Here is a 6151-nt window from a genome sequence, read left to right as displayed (position 1 = left end):
ATTGCTGAGTTGATGGGTAGTTCTATTTTTAGTTCTTTAATAAATCTCCAAACTACTTTCCACAGGAGCTGAACAAATTTACATTCTCACCAACAATGTATAAGCACTTTATTTTCTCTGCAGCCTTGCCAATATCTGTTATTTTAAAACTTTTTAATATTATCCATTCTGACTGGTATAAGATGGTATCTCTTTGTGGTTTTGATTTGCATTTCTCTGATGATTAGTGAGGTTGAGTAGTTTTTCATGTTTATTGGCTGCTTGTATGTCTTCTTTTGAGAAGTTTGTGTTCTTTACCTGCTTTTTAATGGGGCTGTTTTAAAATTGTTGTTGATTTGTTTATTTTCTTTGTGGATTCCAGATGTTACTCCTTTTTTCAGGTGCATAGTTTGTAAATATTTTCTCCCATTCGGTAGGTTGTTTGTTCATAGTTTCTTTTGCTGTTAAGAAGATCTTTAGTTTAATTACATCCTGATTGTCAATTTTTATTTTTGTTGCATTTCTTTTTGAGGACTTAGTCATAACTTCTTTCCCTATACCAATGACCAGAAGAATATTTCCTAGGTTTTGTTCTAGAATTTTTATAGTTTTTGTTTATACATTTAAGTCTTCAACTAATTTTAAGCTCCTTTTTGTATATGGTGAGAGGTAGGGGTTCAGTTTCATTCTTCTGCATATGTTTAGCCAATGAGGAATCCTTTTCCTATTGCTTATTCTTGTTTACTCTCTCAAAGATCAGTTGGTTGTACATGCATGGCTTTATTTCTGGGTTGTCTATTCTGTTCTATTGGTCTATGTGTCCATTTTTATATCAGTACCATGCTGTGTTGGTTACTGTAGCCTTACAGTATATTTTAAAGTCTCATAATGTGATGCCTTCACCTTTTCTCTTTTTTCTTAGAATTTCCTTGGCGGTCATTTGGGCTCTATTTTAGTTCTATTTGAACATTAGAATAGTTTTTACTAATTATTTGAAGAATATCTTTGGTATTTTGGTAGGAATAGCATTGATTCTATAAATTGCTTTGGATAGTATGGTCATTTTAACATTATTGATTCTTTCTACCCATGAGCATAGAATGTTTTTCCATTTGTTTGTGTCATCTCTGATTTATTTGAGCAATGTTTTATAGTTCTTGTTATAGAGATATTTTACTTCTCTGGTTAGTGATATTCCTGTATTTCTTATTCTTTTTTTGAATATTGTGAATAGGATTACGTTCTCATTATGTATAGGATTTTGTGAAAAGATTATTGTGAATAGGATTTGGGTCTCAATTTGGACTTTATTGGTGCATAGAAATGCTACTGATATTTTTACATTGATTTTGTATACTGAAGCTTTGCTGAAGTTGTTTTTCAGATCTAGGAGCTTTTCGGCAGAGACTATGGGGTTTTCTAGGTATAGAATCATATCATCTGCAAACAGATAGTTTGACTTCTTCACTTCTTATTTGGATGCCTTTTATTTCTTTCTCTTACCTGATTGCTCTGGCTAGGACTTCCAGTACTATGTTGAATAGGAGTGGTGAGAGTGGCCATCATTTTCTTGTACCATTTCTCAAGGGGAATGCTTCAAGCTATTGCCCATTCAGTATGATGTTGGCTCAGGATTTGTCATAGATGGCTGTTATTGTTTTAAGGTATGTTACTTCAAATGCCCAGTTTGTTGATAGTTTTTAATATTAAGGGATGTTATAATTTTTAAGAAGTCTTTTCTGTGTCTATTGAGATGATCATGTGGTTTTTGTTTAAGTGATGAATCACACTTGTTGATTTGTGTATGTTGAACCAAACTTGCATCTCAGGAATAAAGCCTACCTGGTAGATTAGCTTTTTGTTGTGCTGTTGGATTTGATTTGGTATATTTTGTTGAAGATATTCTGCATGTATGTTCATCAAGGATGTTGACCTGAAGTGATCTTTTTTTGTGTGTATCTCTGCCAGGTTTTGGTATCAGGATGATACTGGATTCACAGAATGAGTTAGGGAGGAGTACTTCCTCCCTAAGAGAATAGTTTTTAAGAATAGTTTTGGTAGCAATGGTACCAGCTCTTCTTTTTACATCTGACAGAATTTGACTGTTCTATTGGAACTGTAGCATAGTCTGTATTTATGTCTACAAATTTTATATAAATTTTGTTTTGTGAGGTAATTTGAGTCAGGACTTGCACGAGTATTTATTACAATTTATTAATATATTAATTAATAAATAAATTTTAATAAGTACTTGTGCAAGTCCCCACTCAAATTAAATGATCTTAAATTTTACTCTAAAATCTTCTAATTACCCATCAAATCTCTATTTTTGCAAGTTACCACTCTTTCTTTCTTTTGTAGTGAGTTCCTATTGCTGACTCACAGTTCGTAATGTTTTTGTTTCAGTTTACCAGCTCTGGGAAACTCTCTGTATCAGAATAAATCTCCCAGAAAGAGTATTTAGCAACATTATATTGAAAAAACCATCTGTTTGAAGCCACAAGAGAGTTGATGATATGAATGTTCAAATATGTGGGTAAAGTAAAACAAATAATATTAAAATAACAGTGATATATTGTGGAATGTATACATGCATAGACATGGGTGTGTGTGTGTGCGCGCGCGCGTGTGTGTGTGTGCGTGTGTGTGTGTAGAAAGAGAGAAGCAGTAATATTTAAACCCTAAGTTATAATTACATTAAGTGTAAATGGACTAAATACTCATGTTGAAAGAAAAATATTGCCAGAGTAAACAAAAAATTAAAATCATCTCTATATTATTTACAAATGAGACAGCTTAAATATGAAGCTGTGAAATGATTGAAAGCAAAATGCTATAAAAGATACTAGTCAAAATGACTGGTAAAGTTATCTAGTATCATACAAAGTAGATTTTTAAACTGAGACATTCTAGAGATAAAGATAATTTATAGTGAAAATGGGTTAATATACAGGTATCTTAGTCCATTTTGTTGCTGTAACAGAATACTTGAGACTACATAATTTGTAAAGAAAATAAGTTTATTTGACTTATGGTTCTGGTGATTAGAAATTCCAAAAGCATGGTGCTGGCATCTGCTTAGCTTCTGGTGAGGGCCATGTGCTGTGTCACAACATGGCAGAGAAAAATAGCAAGTGGGTGTGTACAAAGAGATGCACACAAGAATCTGGGCTCACTTTATAACAACCTGTTATTTGAGGAACTGATCTATTTTCAAGAGAGTGAGAGAACTCAGTCACTCCCCCTTAAACTTACTCATTCCCACAAGATGGTATTACTTTATTCATGAGGTCATTGCCCTCATGATCCAAACACCTTCCACTAGGCCCTGCCTCCAAACACTGCTACATTGAGAATTAAATTTCAGCATGAGTTTTAGTGAGGACAAATCACAGCTAAATCATAAACAATAGAACAGACACATAATTCTATATACACAACTTTATATTCATTATGTACCTAGTAACACAGCTTCAAGGCATATGAATCTATAACTTGTACATCTACAGGGAAAATTAATCAAATCTACTATCATAGTGTGAGACTTAAATTTCTCTCAATAAATGATAGTCAAAAATTAAGTATATAGATTTAAAGATACAATAACAAGTGGTTATATAGATACATAAATATACATACATAATGTAGGTGTTATATAGCCAACAGTGCAGGTCACAAAATCTTTTCAGGTGCCCATGGAACATTTTCAAAATCGACCATATGCTGCTGCACCAAGCAAGTTTTAACACATCTCCAGAAATTGAAATATTGTAGATGATTATTTATGACAGTGAAATTAAGCTAGAAATTAACAACAATGATAGAAAATTGAAAATTAAGGAATTATTTTTAAAAACTCTAATGCTTACATAATTAAATCCCAATAGAATAAAAAATATTTTAATGGAAAGATAATGAAAAGATACCATTTAAAAACTTGTGGCATAAAGCAAATCAGTACTTAGAGAGAAGCTTATGGCCCTAAATAAATATCTTAGAAACGAGATTAAAAATAAGTATTGCTCTCAATAAGTGGTTAAAAGAACAGTGCAGTAAATCTAAAGAAATTAAAAGGAATAAAACAATAAAGAGAGTAGCAGAGATCAATGAAATAGTAAGCAGGAATAAAATAGAGAGGATCAGCAAAGCCAATAAATAGTTCTTTACAAAGATTAATAAAATTAATAAACTTTTAGTAAGATGGATGGAGAGAGAGAAGCAGAGGGAGAGAGAGAAAAAGGCAGTATGAATTATACATTTCAGTAATGAGAAAATAAAATTAGATATTCTACAGACTTTTAAAGTCTAATAAAATAATATTAACAACACTGTGCTATTGAGTTTTAAAATGTAGGGGTAATGGGCAAACTTAGAAAATATTCAAAACTAACAAAATTATAAATAGCAAACATATTAATAAGCTTTAGGCATAATTTTAAAATTTCCCACAAAGAAAAGATTTAGACTCAAATAGCTTTACTGGTGAAATAATTCTTTCAGCCATTTTTAGAAATAAATAACATCAGTCCTTTACAAACTCTTTAAACAGAGAAAAGGGAAACACAAATATCAGCATAATCTTGATGATAAAATCTGACAGGTACCTTATGAGAAAGAAAAATTATAAATCAAATTCATTATAAAAATACATGTTAAAACCTTTAACATGACATTAGCAAACCAAATCCAATGGCATATGGAATGAATAGCATATCCAGGAATGTACACTTTTGATAATTAATGAATTTGATAGATTCAACATAGTAAGAGCATAATAGATGTTAAAATTCTGTATCCAATTTTACTTTTGTAAAATTAGAAACAGAAAAGAACTTCCTTAGTCTGATTAAGAGTATATATATAAAAGATAAGAAGAAAATATATTTAATTGTGGGATCCTGATAAGTTTTTCTGTGAGTTGGGGAAGAAGGCATTACATGTTACACAAACTCAACAAAATGGATGAATCTATCTGTATATTCTGACATTGGAAGTCTCTTTATTGTACAAATGTTAATTCTACTTAAATTGGTTCATAGGTTGTATGGAATACTAATCAATGAAGGGCAATTCATAGAGTTCAAAAATATTGCAATATTTTGGTTTAGGTACTTACATCTAGGATTTGTAATAGTCTCCTACAAGTCAATTTAAAAAGACAGAAAATTTAATAAAAATACTTTACACTTGAGGAGGTACAATACAAAAGAATATTCAAGTGGCTAAAATAACATATAAAAAGGTGCTTAACCTCATTAGACCTTGGAGGAATGCAAATTAAATCCATGAGCGACAACCGCACATCCACCAGAATGGCTAAAACTATATGCTGGCTATTACTCATGATTGGGAAGATTATAGGGCAAACAAAACTCATACATTGGTGGTGAAAGTGTAAATTGGTACAACAACCTTGCAGAATGGTTTGATAATATCTGTAAAGCTGCACCTATACAAACCCTGTGATTCAATATTATCATCACTAACTGTTTAACCACCAGAAATGCATACATACATTCATTAAAAACAAGTCCACAGCATTAATAGTAATAGAGAAAAGCTGTATTCTACCCCAATGTTCATTAAAGGTGGAATGGATGAATACATTGTGATATATTAGTATAATGGAATACTGTGTAGCCATGAATATAAAAATATTTCTACATGAAATAATAGCAATAAATCTCATGAGCATAATGTTTAGTGAAAGAAGTCTGATAAAAAAGCACAAACTGGTACTATTCCATTTATATAAAGTTCAATCCCTGGCAGGACAAATCCCTTGGGTAAAGAGTCTGGCTACAGGTTACTACTGTAGTGAGGTACAGTATCTGAGAGGGGCATGGAGGAGTTTCTGAATTGATAGTAGAAATCTATTTTGTGGGTGGGTAGAGTTAGATGGATCTATTCCATTGAGCAGCATTTGTGATGTATGTGCTTTTCTATATAAATGTTAAACCTGAATATAAACTTTTGAAATCTCTATGATTTGGAATTACTAGACATACAGGACATTCATATGAGAAAAAGAAAAACCTGTTAATTTTTAAGCTTGAGAATGTTTTCCATCAAAAACAGGATGGTATAACACAAGGGAATGGACTTTCAGATCAGGCAATTTTGAATTCTAAGTTTAAATTTACTGCCTGCCAGCTTTATGAAACTGAACACC

Source organism: Chlorocebus sabaeus, chromosome 21 (genome assembly GCF_047675955.1).
Source record: "Chlorocebus sabaeus isolate Y175 chromosome 21, mChlSab1.0.hap1, whole genome shotgun sequence".
Classification (NCBI taxonomy): Eukaryota; Metazoa; Chordata; class Mammalia; order Primates; family Cercopithecidae; genus Chlorocebus; species Chlorocebus sabaeus.
This window is presented reverse-complemented; position numbering follows the sequence as displayed.